The 16,868-nt window shown below is 40.7% G+C and overlaps 1 protein-coding gene across 2 annotated transcripts in view; it reads right to left on the bottom strand.

Annotated features, from left to right (window-relative positions):
- ptprn2 (protein tyrosine phosphatase receptor type N2) overlaps positions 1-16,868 on the bottom strand; it is a 944,464-nt gene that overhangs the window by 526,580 nt on the left and 401,016 nt on the right. The window lies entirely within an intron of this gene.

Below are 16,868 nucleotides of genomic sequence, written 5' to 3'. Positions count from 1 at the left end.
GAGACATTTTTTTAAAAAGGAGGAAGAATTTAAAATCAAGTCTTTGCTTAATCTGGAGCCAAAGTAGGCCGATGATCACAGGGGCAGCAGGGTAAATTGTACTTATTACGAGTTAAGACATGGGCATCAGAATTTTTCCCAAAGTGCTTCAAACACAATTATTTGGGAGGACAGTGGCTATTGTAATGAAGCAAACCTGTTGCAAACTCTGACTCTCCACTAACATAGAGCCAGGCATCACAGAAGGAGATTGTGATGTAGAACCCATTTAAAGAGCCACCAATTAATCTCACCTCTCTACTCTTTCCTCACATCCCTGCAAAGATGTTCTTTTACATTTAATTTCTGATTATTACCTTGTAATGTAGCATATTCTAAACCATAACAACTTTCTGAGTTTTTAAAAATTGCCTTATTTGCCCCTCCCCCTATCTTTTCCTTTGAATGATCTTAAATCTACGTCCTCTTGTTAATGACCCACCTAAGGGCGGAAACAGCTTCCTTATATCTACTTAATCAAAAGCGTTTATAATTCTGAGCACCTCTAATAACGTTCCCTTTAACCTTTGTTGCTCCAAGTATAACAATAATTGCTTCATGTGAGATCAGATGGAAAAACATACTTGTCACTTTGATCAATTGGAAAATTTTATGACGTAGGGATGGCCTCAACTGAATAACATTTAAGCAAAGGAACAGACAGGTGTAAAAGATTGTATGAAAACAAAGGTACGGGGAATGGACAGCAGGTCTGTTTGACAAAGGGTCTGAACCCAAAATAAATGTGTCTTTCCTCTTTACAAGGACTCATGATCTTGGTTTGCTTTACCGATGTTTGCTGAACAATGCTTGAATTGCCGACACTGCAGGCCACCTTTGTTTGAGTAATGCTCTTACATACAGGCAGTGGGAAGCAACTCTGAATCCCGTAGGGACCAAGAAAATTCAAGCAACAATTACTGAAGAAGGCTAGTCCTCAAATAGCAATTCTACAGGCATCAAGTGATGTATTAATATCTCTCAACATATGATTTCACAAGCAGAGTCTGTGAATGAGCAGAATGATAATGGTTTTCTCTAAAACCACTCCCTTTTTGACTGTTTCTGGAGTGTCGAAGTATAAAAAAATTATACATTAAAACATCTGCTATCTCCATTTGCTGAAATTAAAGGATTTGGAAATGCAACAATGTCTTGCATTTGTACTTCACTGTTAACAGAAGAAAACTTCCTGAAGTGTTCAATGCATCTTCACAAATATATTTGTTGTTTTATTATGGATTGTGATGCTGCAACAGCTAGGATTTAAGTGTAATGCAGCATTTTTGAACGTGTCATTTGTTTAATTCCAAATGTCTTGCGTCCCTAGAAATGTGAATGTAAAATCAAATGGTTGGAGGCTTTTAAACTGCCCTTTGTTACATTCCACCAGTGAGAATGATTTAATCTTAGTCAGAAAAAGCAGGGATTTCTTAAGAACTACTGGTAAAACAATAAAAATGATCAACTCTCATGAAGTGTACACAAGAATCATTCACTTTAAGACTGAACATTCTAGGTAGCTCGTGACAACACCACAGTAAAATATATTGGGATTTACAGTGGTCTATTCTGCTTGTAAATCCCCAAGGATTTCAATGTCTTTAAAAATGAGTGTAAACAAAAATTGCAAATAAATCCTCAAATAATATCAGAAAGACACACACTAGAACTTAGATTTTATGTACAATTAACTGTCAGACACAGTCTTCTGAGCTGAGTCGGCTTGTATGGCAATGTGATATATCTTAGCATAAGCCACTTGACTTGGTTATTAGGCAGGAACACTGCAATAATGACAATACTCTAAGATATGTACAGCTGGATGCAATAAATATATGAAAGGTGCTATACAAATGCAAGTTTTCTAAAAATTAAAACAGCAGAAACTTAGCAATGCACCACTCAGCAACACATTTTAAAAGATATTGTTGTGCACAAAATACTTGCTTTACACTAACTTTTGAACTTTTGTTTGAACAGTGAAGTCCAGTTGACAATTGTGGGTGAACTGAAATTTCATGATAAAGGGAGATAGTGGAGCAGACTGGAAACCACTACTCAAGACAGTCTCTGCAACACCATTGTACTGGATGTGAACACATTTACAATGTAATTATACCCCCTAGTGGAATATGACAATTCAGCATCAGGCTGTCTTGCTGGCTGACTATAAAATTGATCCATAAACCAGATTAAAAGTGTTTTTTTCTGCATTTATATCAATTCCCTGAGGGCAGACAATACCACTTGAGGCAGCACACTGCATCAAATTTCTCTCACCCAATGTTTAGTTTCCCTGAATCAACATTATCATAAATTAATTCAACAAAACATCACTAAACGACCAATACTGTACATTGGTGTGATTGAGCAGACACTATTAATAGCACAAATCAATTTAATAAAACACTACTTGGTACTTGCAGTAAAATCATAAAGCAGGAGAGGGGAGGGGAGTAGTTCAAAGGTGAAGGCAATAATGAGACAATGAATATTTATCATAATTGTGATAATGGAGAACTGTTTGTGAAAATTGGGACATTAAGAATATAAATGTGCTATAGAACAAAACATACTGCTGTACAGAAGTTGGGAAAATCCTGAATCAATTTATTTTTATATATATTTAGAAGGGTTCCTGTGACAGTGTTCTTGCCTTTTGAAGCAACTCCAATATCTCTCACTTGCACTGTATTGTCTCCTCGCTACCTATTCTTCTATTCTTCCCATTCCCATTCTTTGTATCACTGTCTCTCTGCATCCCTGACTTTCTTTGTGTCCTGGTCTGCCTACCATTCAACATTAGCCTTCTTTGGAGAGAAAACTGAGCATTTTAGAATCTGTTTTACACATGACTGCAATTCCAAATTAATACAAAAGTGTTTTAAGAGGGCAGTGTTAAAACAAGCACTGAAATAACTGCACAAGGTCTGATATCCCATCACCAAGTCATCTTTTATTTACACGCGGAGAGTCCAGGACACTGATCCAGCTCCCTCACAGCCAACTCTCAGAATGAAGAGAACCTCTAGCACTCCTGTCAGCCAGGGCTCCCTGACTGGACCAGACAAACAGCCCCAGTCAGGGAACTCATAAAATTGTAAGATCCACCTTGCTGACCTTGTTCCTATCATTACACCACAAATTGAAACACCTCGATTTTATGCTAGCATTAGCACTGATCACTATGAAAGGGTAAGTTGATCAGAACTTAGTGAAGATGAATATCAAATTGAGGATGTTGTTGTCTGAGTTGTCCTGTTCCTCCAGAAACTACATTTGAACAGTATTTTGCAAGAAGACTCTGCTGCCATACATATGAACAGTATAAAATTGCTGTATGTATCCATTACTTAGCCACTAAACTCACCAGAAAAAATTAAAAATCACACAACACCAGGTTATAGTCCAACAGGTTTAATTGGAAGCACACTAGCTTTTGGAGCGTCGCTCCTTCATCAGGTGGTAGTGGAGGGCTCAATCCTAACACAGAATTTATAGCAAAAATTTACAGTGTGATGTAACTGAAATTATACATTGAAAAATTGACTGTCTTAACAGGCAATCAATTTTTCAATGTATAATTTCAGTTACGTCACACTAAATTTTTGCTATAAATTCTGTGTGTTAGGATTGAGCCCTCCACAATCACCTGATGAAGGAGCATCACTCCAAAAGCTAGTGTGCTTCCAATTAAACCTGTTGGACTATAACCTGGTGTTGTGTGATTTTTAACTTTGTACACCCCAGTCCAACACCGGCATCTCCGAATCAGAAAAAAATAAACCTTGTACTTTTAAATTAACATAGATTTCTAATATCATGATAAATACTGCTGAAAGACACACAAATGTCTCTCTTTCAATAATACTCAATGACCATAAGTCGGCCTTGATGAACCTTATTTACTTTAAGAGAAGCTCTCTGACACTGGAATTTACATTTTTTCAATTTGGTGCTTCATTCCTTCAGTTTATTTCTTTCTGTCTCCTTTACCTCTCTTTCTATTAATCCCAACTTTCCTTCCCTCTGAATCAGTCCAGTAAATGTGCTAACTCACATTTTAGATTCTGCCCCATTCACAAACATTCCTTCAATCAGATTGATTAAGAAGCTGCACCATTGCTTGCCCTATTCATACAGATCCCTTTTGACTGGTCAAGAACTCTGTCTTCCAAAGAACTTTTAAATGCAAGTCCCACTGCAAAGCTCATAGAAAGTCAATGAACAGATAAGCACAATAAATGCCTGGCCTCCTCATCCACATTCTCTCCTTCCAGTTCTGTGCTGAAGGCTGGTCTAAACCACAGCATTACAACTACCCCCATGGCTGGCTAGGGAAAGCCACGGAGCTGTAGGCCACAAAGGGACAGAAGTTTCTCTCTCCAAAACAAAAAATAAAAGTGGTCATGGACAACTTGGGGGCAACCACTCCATAAGGACAGATAAAGTGAGGAGGCAGGCAATTGTAAATTAGCACAACAGGGATGCAGACTGAACCCATTCTTGTTTTATTTCCCATTCCGCACCACACTCTTGTTAACAAGCTAACCGAGGTAAAATCCCATGCCCCATAGTACAGCGAGGAAGCAGATTCAAATCCAGCCTAGCCAGAACAGGGTCCAAAACCCATGTTACTGACACCAATCTGATCCACACCATTGCCCTGGTAACATGCCAACCCAAGCAATCCGAGTTGCAGTGGCAACACATGTGCAATCCAGAGGAATAAGTAGCAGTGGTAGATGCTCCAATTTTTTTCCATTACATTACTAACCAGGAATGTCCCATGACACTTACTACGTGCCTTTGTTGACTGTGGGAAGGAGGTTTGGTACTCATTCTGTTTGGCTACACCTTCCTTGGCAGCCAAGCCCTGGAAGGGAGCTTGAACCATAATCCACACCACAAGTATTCTGCCCATTCACTGCTGAACACAAAATCAGAAGTACAACAGGACGTACACAGGTCTGAAAGATTTTTAAAATAAACAGCAAGACATACGAGTGCAGATGCATAGTTCTTTGAAAGTTGTGTCATAGCTAAACAGGTGGTTAACAAGATGTTTGGCACACTTGCCTTCATTGCTCAGACCACTGAGTATAGGAGATATGAGGTGGTTAGGTTAAGGTTATGCAGGAAGTTGGTGAGGCCACTTTAGGAGTATTGTGTACAGTTCTGGTTGCCCTGCTATAAGATGGATATAATTAAACTGGAGAGGATTCAGAAACGATTTGCCAGGCTGTTGCTAGGACTGGAGGGCTTGCGACATAAGGAGAGGCTGGACTTTTTTCACTGGAGCACATAGGGTCAAGGGGTGACCTTATAGACATTTATAGGTTTTCAAGGTTACTGATACTATTGGATGCGTCTTATTTACCTGACCAAATTAAATTATGAAGTCAAAGGTTTTGAAATCATACTGTGTGATATTGATTACAAATATGCTACAAAGTTCCTTCATTTGATTATTTAAAAGGCGTGAAGGAAAACATCTTTAAAAATCTGCAATAGGAATAAAAAAATGCTACAAAAGAACAAAATTTCAATAAATAAAGCAAGATTAGCATTTCATGTGGGGCTTTGCATTGTATTAATTCTTGATAAATGTAAAGGAAGAAAAGACTTGCATTTATGTACAGCCTTTTGGATGCCCCAAGATACTTTCCAGCTAATGAATTGCTTTTGAAGTGTAACTATTGTTTCACAGAAAAGTTGGCAGTCAGTTGGGTTCAAAAGGTTCAAAAGGTTCAAAAGGTTCAAAAAACAGCAAATTAATACCAATCAGAGGCATGGGTTAGGAAGCTTGTGGATGACATCAAAATTGGTGGGAGAGTCGACACTGAACAAGATAATCTAAGGTTACAAATGGATCTTGATCAACTGTGCCAATGGGCTGAGGACTGGTAGGCAGAGTTTAATTTGGATAAATATGAGGTATGAGTAAAATCAGGATATGGGCCGGGTGCAGCATGTGGGACTAGATTGGGTTGGGATATCTGGTTGGCATGGACGGGTTGGACCGAAGGGTCTGTTTCCATGCTGTACATCTCTATGACTCTAGAAGGCTGTGGATAGTGGTGTTGAACAGAGACCGAGGGGTTCTGGTGCAGAGTTCTTTGAAATTTGCATCACAGGTAGACAGGGTAGTGAAGAAGGCATTTAGCACGCTTGCCCTCATTACTCAAACCATTGAGAATAGGAGTTGGGATATTATGTTGAGGTTATATAGGATGTTAGTGAGGGCATTTTTGGCATACAATGTACAGTTCTGGTCACCTGGTTGTAGGAGGATGTTATTAAATTGGAGAGGGTTCAGAAACAATTCACCAGGATGTTGCTAGGATGGAAAGGTTTCAGTTATAAGGTGCGGCAGGATAAGCTGAGACTTTTTTCATTGAAGCCTAGGAGTCTGAGGGGTGACCTTACAGAGGTTTATAAAATCACAAGGGGCACAGATAAGGTGAATAACAAAGGTCTTTTCCCTAGGCTGGGGGAGTTCAGTGAGAGGTGTATTCTAGAGCTGAGAGCAGAAAGACTTAAAAGGGACCTGGGGGTAGCTTTTTTACACAGAGGGTAGTGAGTATATGGAACAAGCTGCCAGAGGAAGTGGTAGATACAGGTACAGTTACAACATTTAACATATATTTGACAGGACATGGATAGGAAAGGTTTAGAGGGCCAAATACTGGCAATGGGGGTTAGTTTATTTTGGGAAACTTGGTTGGCATGGACAAGTTAGACTGAAGGGTCTGTTTCCATGCTGTGTGACTCTATGACTGGAACAGCTTTCATGATTTTTTGCTGAGAGATTAATGTTGGGCAGGATATTAGAGTGAACTCCCCACTCTTCTACAGAATATGCTATGTGACCTTTAATACTCACTTTATGTCTGATACAAAAGAGGGCACATCCGACAGTCTAAACCTTTATCAATGCTGTGTTGAATTGTTGAATTTCTAAAGTTGGAATTCAACCCACAAGAATCTTTTCTCTTGCAGTTTTTCTCTCTTTTCTCTCTGAGGCTGTGCATTTACAAATTCCAAATTTCTTTCTTGAAATAATTTCCTGAAAAAACAAACTTTCCCACATAAACATTCCTGGTGAAACAAAAAAAGAAATGATTCAATTAATAGTAAGCCCCTTCTTGAAGCAACTTGTAATAATTTCCTGGGGTGGAGTCGGCGGATTTTATTGAATCCGTCATGATTGGTATCATGGGCAGCCGAACCGGCTCAATCACGGGAGAGTTCCCATATCAGTCACAATAGTGGGAATACCTCTCTAGTTGATTAGGACAGAGGGCACTTACACAGATTTCCAGTTGATGGCACTGGATGTTATGTAAGTTCATTTCTGAGCTAGCTGACATTCAAGCATGTCATAGAGTTACACAGCACGTAAACAGACCCTTCAGTCCCACACCTCCATGCTGACCACGTATCCTAAATTAACCAAACCCCATTTCCCAGCATTTGGCCCATATCCCTCTAGAGTCCTCCTATTCATATACTGATCCAGATGCCTTTTGTAATTGTACCAGCCTCCACCACCTCTTCTGGCAGCTCATTCCACACACTCACCCTTTATTTACAAAAGCATAGCCTTTGACAATAGCATTGCCTTTCACTGAGTCAGACAGTCCAGGGGTTCATTTTTCCCATCATTTATCCTTTTTTGTCAACCAGGGCTCCCTGATTGGACAAGATTAACAGTCCCAATCTGGGAACTCATATTCTATGAGGTCCACCTGGTTGACCTCGTTACAATCACTGCACCAACCTCCTGCCCTTTCTTCCAATCCCTTCCACCCTTCCCGCAATCCTTGCCTCAGAATCCGCATCCTTCCTTCATCACTTGCAGTCTGGTGCCCCTTGGGGCATCACGGCCTTGGAGTGGGTGCAATGCCACCAGCAGCCACTGCTCCCGGTGGCACTAGACACAAATGAGGCCCAAGGCCAGGGCCCTCAATCATGAGGTAGGATTATTGATGGCCAATGAAGTGCCTCAGTCTTCTCCATGGAACTAAAGGAAATTCCTCAACTGATGGGTGAGATCTCCACTGTCCTCTTAAAATTCTGGTCCATGGTTCTCTTGAGGCCATTTTTGGAATTCTAGCTTTGATGTTTCATCACAAATTAGTCCTATTTTGATTTAGCCCAAAACATCATGCAACAGACCAATGTCCCAGTGGTGGATCTATAGAGATACAAGTCACAGAATCCCTACAGAGTGGAAACAGGCCATTGAGCTCAGCATGTCCGCACCAACCCTCTGAAGAGCATTCCACCTCAACCCATCTCACCACTCTCCCTGTAACCCTAAATTTACAATGGCTAATGCACCTAATCATACATCACTGAACACTACGGGCAATTTAACATGGCAAATCCACCTAACCTACACATCTTTGGACCATGGAAGGAAACCAGAGCACCTAGAGGAAACCCATACAGACATGGCTGGGCCATCCCAAAGTAATCCTTCTTATCTCCAGAGTTCTACCACCTTTTAGATTTTATTGTCTATGTTGTTGGTTTATTGGTATTTGTTTCTTCTCCTCATAGTCTGCTGCAAGGTTTGTATTGTGTTTCAAGAAATGCACCTTAGGCCTTAAGCTGTGGAACTTGCTCCCTAAAAGTCTCTACCCCAGAGGGTGGGGAGACCCAGTCATTGAAAGTCTTTAAAGAGGAGGTGAAAGGCTTTAGATATATCGAAGAGTTGAGGGCTATGAGGAATTGGAACAAAAGAAGAGTTGAATCGTGGTGGACAGCAGCTTTTTTTTTTGATCATTTCGCCTGGCTGGGCCAAAATTTATTACCATAATGGTGCAGATGGCAATTAGGAGTTAACCACATTGCTGTGGGTCTGGAGTCATGTGTAGGCCAGACCAGCTCAGGGTGGTAGATTTCCTTCCCTGTAGCACATGAGCAAACCAGATTGGTTTGTACAACAATTAACAATGGCTACAAGGTCGCCATCATGCCAGCTTTTTAATCCCATATTCTTATTGGATTCAAATTTTACCATTTGCCATGGTGGGATTCAAACCCAAGTCCCCAGAACTTTAGCCTGGGGCTCTGGATTACTATTATAGAGACATTCCAACAATGCCACTGCTATCTGATCCTGCTCCCATTTCTTATGTTCTTAGATATCTAGTCCACTTAACCATCCCCCTACCAATCCAGTTTATAAGTATATGGATTCACAAAAAGGGGCAACTTTTTCACACAGAGGGTGATTTGTGTATGGAATGGGCTGCTAGAGGAAGTGGTGGAGGCTGGTACAATTACAACATTTAAAAGGCATCTGGATGGGTATATGAATAGGACGGGTTTAGAGGGATATGGGCCAAGTGCTGGCAAATGGGATTAGGTTAGGCTATCTGGTAGGCATGGACGAGTTGGACCGAAGGGTCTGTTTCTGTGCTGTACATCTCATTCTATGAGTCTCTTTCCTCAATCACGACATCCATCCCTTAAAACCTAGCTCTAACAAAGCTTTCGGTGCTTTCTGCTAACATGTCATTTCTTTAGTCCGAAATGCTGTTTGCTTCTCATTCATATGAAGCACTTCAGGATGTTTTACTACATGAAAAGGTCCTATATAGATGCACATTATTATGATAGAATGGAAAGAGACCCCAGCATGTAGTTCTCTCAAGAAAATATCTTACAAAAATATTGAGAAACATATACATTGTCTTGCAATCACATATATGTTATAGTCTCACACATCTTATTCTGTAATATTCCATCCAGGAACTGTCCATCAAGTCTTTGTTGCTGATGCCCTGCAGACACTTTGCAGAGCGTTAGAATACTTAGAATCCCTACAGTGTGGAGACAGGCCATTTGGCTTGCCTCAAAAATTGAAAGATATTGTAATGTTAGTAGGAAGAATTGAAAGGCAAACTATTCCTTAAATAGAGAGAGAAACTCTAAAATAGTGCAGCATAGAGGGATAAGAATCTTCTTTTGCACGAAACACAAAGTTAGCATGAACGTTAGCAAGTAATTAACTGGACAAGTTAGCCTGACCTTGATCATTGGTAATATTTTAGAGTTCATTATTAAATGTGAGATTGCAGAGTACTTGGAAATGCAAGGTAAAATAGGGAGACATTAGCATGGCTTCGTCAAAGGGAGGTCATGCCTAACAAATCTGTTATCATTCTTAGAGGATGGAACGAGCAAGTTAGACAAAGGAGAGCCAGTGAATGTGATCTATTTGGAATTCCTGAAGGCCTTTGACAAGATGCTGTACAGAGGCTGCAAAGTAAAAGCCCTGGTGTTGGGGCAAAGTACTGGCATGGATAGAGGATTGGCTGACTGGCAGAAGGCAGACAGTGGGGATAAAAGAGGTCATTTTCAAGTTGGCAGCCAGTGACTAATGGAGTTCAGCAGGGGTCAGTGTTGGGACCACAACTATTCACATTATAAATTAATGATCTGGACAAAGGAACTGAGGGCATTGTTGCTAAATATGCAGATAACACAAAAATAGTTGGAGGGGTAGGTAGTGTTGAGAAAGTAGGGAGGCTGCAGAAGGGCATGGACAGGATATGAGAGTGGGCAAAGAAGTGGCAGATGGAATACAATTTGGCAAAGTGTGAGATTATGCACTTTGGTAAGAAGAGTAGAGATGTAGACTATTTTTTAAGTGGGGAAATGCTCCAGAAATCTGAAGCACGAAGCAACTTAGAATTCCTGGTTTCGGATTTTCTTAAGGTTAACATGTAGGTACATTTGGCAGTTAGGAAGGCAAATGCAATGTTAACGTTCATTTCAAGAGAGCTAGAACATTACAGCAGGGGTATACTGTTGAGGCTGTGTAAGACTCTGGTCAGACTGCATTTGGAATGTTGTGAGCATTTCTGGGACCTGTATCTGAGGAAGAAAGTGCTGGCATTGGAAGAGGTCCAGAGGAAGTTTACAAGAATGATATTGGGGATGAAAGGCTTGTCATCTGAGGGGTGGCTGAGGACTCTGTTTGTTTTCAATGGAGTTTAGAAGGATGGCGGGGGCAGGGAGTGGGTATCTGATTGAAATTTTCAGAATACTGAGAGGCCAGGACAGACTGGATGTGGAGAAGATGTTTCCAGTAATAGGAGAGACTAGAACTCAAGGGTATTGCCTCAGAGTGAAGGGACAACCTTTTAGAACAGAGATGAGCAGGAATTTCTTCAGCCAGAGGGCGGTGAATGTGTGGAACCCACTGGCACAAAAGGCTGTGGAGGCCATGCCATTTAAGGCAGAGATAGATAGGTTCTTGATTGCTAAGGAGATTGAGGGTTATGGAGAGAAAGCAGGAGAATGGGGTTGAAATATATATCAACCCTGCTCGAAAGGCAGAGCAGTCTGCTTGGCTGAATGTTTCTGTTTTTGAATTCTGTTTCGATAGCTTATGGTCTAAGGCAAATGTAATTTTGACTTTTATCGCTCAAGGGTCCCAAATTATGAAAGGGAAATCTTATTACAACTGTAAAAGGTGTTGATAAGGCCTATCCTGGAATACCGTGCACAATTTAGGCCTCAGGATGTGCAAAAGGATAAACTGGCAAGGAGTCAGTTCATAAGAGATTCACAAGGCTGCTTCCTGAGATGAAAGGATTGTCTTATCAAGAACGGCTAAACAGGTTAGGTCTTTATTCATTAAGGTTCAGAAGAATGAGGATTAATCTTATTGAAACATAGAAATATTTTGAGAGGACTTGACAGGGCACATATTGAGAAAATGTTTCCACTCATGGGGGAATCTCAAACTAGAGGGCATAGTTCCAGAATAAAGGGTTACTCATTCAAAACGGAGATATAAAGAATTTGTTCTCCTGTAGGGTAGTGATTGTCTCCCCGAGAGGGTGGGGAGACTTGGTCACTGAAGGTATTTAAAGAGGATTAGATTACTGACGGAGTGGAAACAGGCCCTTTGACCCAACAAGTCCACACCGACCCTCTGAAGAGCAACCCACCCAGACCCTTACATTTACTCCTTCACCTAACATTACGGGCAATTTAGCATGGCCAATTCACCTAACCTGCACATCTTTAGACTGTGGGAGGAAACCGGAGCACCCGGAGGAAACCCACGCAGACACGGGGAGAATGTGCAAGCTCCACACAGCCTGAGGTGGGAATTGAACCCGGGTACTCTGGCGCTGTGAGGCAGCAGTTCTAACCACCGTGCCACCCAGTTTGAAGGCTTTGGAAATATCGTGGGGCTGAGGGCTAAGAAGTATTGGAACAAAACAGGAGTTGAGGCCTGGAGAAGAGCAGCTTTTGTTTGGTTCATTTCTCTTGGTTGGGCCAAGTGATCCCCAGACAGCAGTTAGGAGTTAACCACATTGCTGTGGGTCTGGAGTCATGTGTAGGCCAGACCAGTTCAGAGTGGTAGATTTCCTTTCCTGAAGCACATGAGTGAACCAGATTGGTTTTTACAACAATTAACAATGGTTACAAGGTCGCCATCACGCCAGCTTTTTATCCCATACTTTATTGGATTCAAATTTTACCATTTGCCATGGTGGGAGTCAAACCCAAGTCCCCAGAACTTTAGCCTGGGGCTCTGGACTACTATTATAGAGACATTCCAACAATGGCACTGCTATCTGATCCTGCTCCCATTTCTTATGTTCTTAGGTACCTAGTCCACTTAACCATCCCCCGATCACATCCCAAGCCAGTTTATAAGTATATGGATTCACAAATCATAGGTGCAAGTTTAGGATCCAGATTTCATTTACTGTTGCATTTCCAACACATATTGAAAATTAGGAGTACTTCGGACATATCCTGATCCATGTGATTCACCCAGAGTCACTATTTTGCTGAGTACATTTGCTGTGTTTACTTATCTCCTATCATCTTGCAGTCATAAGTCAACTTAAATTGTCAAAGGGTTAAATTGCAAGGATGAAGACCTTGAGGCTCACCAAAACCACTTGAGACCTTGAGGTACACCCTGTCCTTGGTACGTGAGTTGTTGTTAATAGTGTCGAGAAGCTGGTGGGAACTTCTTTTATTTTATACTCATTCAACTTTGTTTTGCTGGAGGCGGTTGACATGGTGTTTCAATGAAGTGTGGAAGGCTCCAGTAAGTGAATTCTATGATTTATACATGAGTGCTGTGACACTGTGAAGTGAAATACGGATCTACTGCACAATATGGTTTGACTTGAAGGGCTATTTTATTGTGTTCTGCAGAATACTTATAAAATTTATACCTGTATTTGAAAAGTCAATGGTATGAATGTGCAGCTTTTTGTTTTAAAACTGTCTAATTTACACCATTTTCCCAATTCATTTATTTCATTACAGATGCACCAACACACAGGCAAAGTTCATGTTAATACTAGAAAATTAGTAGAAGTGCTAGACATGTCCATTTATAATGTTACAAGTGTCCTGCTTGATGCAAATCCAGATTTAGGCAACATTGTTTCGTCTTCTTTAACCTACAGCACGTCACTCTATAGGATAACTTTATACCAATCATGCTTACATCTAACGTCGATGAGAATACAGAAGCATTAAACTAATTCCAATTTCTCCTTGCAGCATTCTCGTGCAGCATTTAATATGTTTCAACTGCTGCTGTTTTTAAATCAAGTAAGATTAAAAGTTACAGAAATATGCATTCACTCTGCAAGTCTAACACTGGGCAATGGCTGTATGCCTGATGCAAATCAAGTAAATGAAAGGAGATACCATATTATGTTTTGACAAAACTGTCAGGCATTCACTTCAAGCAGAAAGCTAATGATATTCCTACCCGCTACCAGCTTGCAAAAGATAGTAAACACTTTCCTGTGCGTATTTCTCATTTCACACCCTTTCTTGCTATCAAAGATTGCATTACGCAGCCAATTGGTATAACACTGACACTCTGTTACTGACTTATGACAGCCAATTAAGTCTTCTTTACTTGATTTCTTCATGGATTTCAAAACCATTTCCTGCTTCTACATTTCGTCAAGCAGCCATTTTGAATGACAATGTGGCAAGTGTCCAAATCAAAACTTTCAAAAGATAATGGCACCGTCACTGGGATAGGAAGCAGCTGCATTTCTTGCATGGCCTCCAGCTGGACCAACAGAACACCACTGGACAGAATAATAAGGGCTGTCAATGGGAATGTAAACTGGTTAGAAGTGGGAGGAGGGTGGAATCTTGTTAGTGCAGGATAGGCTCCTGGTGAAAATGATGCACGTTAAAAGAAAAAGGAATTAGGAGGTGAGAACAAAGGGAGAAGGGTAACATAAACAAGAACAAATTTGGTACAGAAAAAAGCAGAAGTATGAAAAGAGAGTTTACTGTCTGCACAGTTACATCCACAGCACTTAGAACAAAGTAGGGTAGTTAGAGGCAGCATGGGATGGGATGTAGCGGGAATAATCGAGACACAGCTATACAAAATACAGGAGTCAAACAAAATATTCCACATTATAACATAATCATAAAGGCTAGGGAAAGAAGAAGGGGCAGGGAGAACTGATTAGAGATGAGGCAACACCAGCAGTAAAACAAAATGTACATACCATGAAGTTAGAAATAAAATCCATATGACTTGAAAAAAGCAAGAATGGATCAATCATGCTAATAGGAGCATTTTATAGACTGCTCAACAGCAGAAAGAGGGTGAGGGAAGATATATGCAAATCGATGCATCATAGCCTCCAGTTTGGAAACACTAAGGACTAGATTTTAATTTTTGGTTTGAACACCTGAGTTAGTCACCGCCCGACTTTGTGCTCCTGACTTCAAACACTCAGCCAATTCTCCTGGAATTTTAGTCTCAGAGAATCAAGTCTGGAATGGAGTCAGAGCCACCTCATTCTGCACTCATTTCTGAGCGAATACTCTGATTAAAGCCTTGACGCTCCAGAAAAAACATTGCTTTATTCTCAATTCAATCTCTCTGACCTCTGCTGTCAATTGCACAATGTTTATTGCACAAGATTAAGCAGTTTCAATTGCTTGCAGTTTCTGATACTGATATTTTAAATGATCTGGTTGATTAACACTTTATTGCTCCATAGTACAAGGACTTTTTTTATTAATATAGTGCAAAGTTATGAATGAATGACTGTTTTCTTCAAAGTTTGATCCATTTATTATCACTATAGGGTTAATTACTTATGAAGCATGGAAATGCTGCAGTTAGGTATGGGTGGATATGAGTGCAATGGAGAGGGAGCAGTGTGGCAAGTGTCAAAGTTTGGGATGAGGCAGAGGGACAAGCAATTACATAAAGTGAGGATCACAGAGGGTGTCATGTCCACGGATCTTTGACTCAAACTACTTTCAGACAAATGGAACTTTTCATAAGACGAACTACAAAATGTTGCATTTGGAGGGTGTTAAGGAACTTTACACAGAGATACTTCAGTGGAGGAGATGCAGAAACTGAACTATAATCTCCCGTTGTTGCAGAGGTAATGGACGATAATTACCACCTCAGCAGAAACTATTACATTCCAGGCTGTGGACACGATGTAAGGTCAAAGAAAGTAGTTTAAGACCATAAGACATAGGAGTGGAAGTAAGGCCATCCGGCCCATCGAGTCCACTCCGCCATTCAATCATGGCTGATGGGCATTTCAACTCCACTTACCCGCATTCTCCCCGTAGCCCTTAATTCCTTGTGACATCAAGAATCTATCAATCTCGGCCTTGAAGACATTTAGCGTCCCTGCCTCCACTACACTCCACGGCAATGAATTCCACAGGACCACCACTCTCTGGCTGAAGAAATGTCTCCGCATTTCTGTTCTGAATTTACCCCCCCTAATTCTAAGGCTGTGTCCACGGGTCCTAGTCTCCTCGCCTAACGGAAACAATTTCCTAGCGTCCACCCTCTCCAAGCCAAGTCCACCCTTTCTAGTTTGGGTGAAAGGTATGTATTTGTACTTTCCCCTTCCAGGAATATAAAAGGGAAGGGCTTTAAAAAAACCCACAGCAAACTGGCTCTAAATTCATCAGCCAGGTGTTCTAGTTCTATCGAGCTGGTGTTTGCTGTAAAGAGCGCAGCTGAAGAAGGTCTGTCAGGAAATCTGATGCTTGCTGGTATAAGCATGTTTTTATCTTCACTCTTGCTGATTGCTGGAAGCAAGCCATAAGACAGAAAAGGCACCACTGAATTGGCTAACCTGTAGAACTATGACGCACAGGCCAACAGCTTAGTGCCAAGTTCACTGCAACTGGAACCATTTATTGTAAAGAGGAAGTGATGGCTTAGTGGTGTTATTGGTAGACTGTTAAGACTGAGACCCAATAGTGTTCTGGGGACCTGGGTTCTAATCCTGTCACAGCTGATGGTTGACTTTGAATTCAATTTTTAAAAAATATGGAATTCAGTGATTAAAGATGATTATGAATCAATTGTCAGAAAAGGCCCATGTGTTCACTAATGTCCTTTAGGGTAGAAACTACCATCCTTACCTTATCTGCATGTGCCTTCAGATCCATAGCAATGTTGACTCTTGACTGTCCTCTGGGATGGGCAATAAATGCTGGCTACAATGATGCTTTAGCATCTTTAACTCACAGAGAAGCCAAAGATGGATTCATATTGTTTTGAAACTGTTATGTTTAAGTCTTTTTTTTAAAGCATACTGCATATGATCCCACACAATATAGAGTATGAGACTTTTATACAGTCAGGTCACATGATATGACTGATGATATCATGACCATGCCTCATTAAGGTATACATACTAGCTGTGAGACATAACATGATATTCCCCTTTTCCAAAATTCAAAAACTCAAAACAGATATACATGGCTGTATGTAGGCACATGTTGTTAATTAAATAATTATACAG

The sequence above is a fragment of the Chiloscyllium plagiosum genome, chromosome 5 (genome assembly GCF_004010195.1).
Source record: "Chiloscyllium plagiosum isolate BGI_BamShark_2017 chromosome 5, ASM401019v2, whole genome shotgun sequence".
Classification (NCBI taxonomy): Eukaryota; Metazoa; Chordata; class Chondrichthyes; order Orectolobiformes; family Hemiscylliidae; genus Chiloscyllium; species Chiloscyllium plagiosum.
Note: the sequence above shows the minus strand (reverse complement) of the source record. Positions and strands in the feature narration are given on the sequence as shown.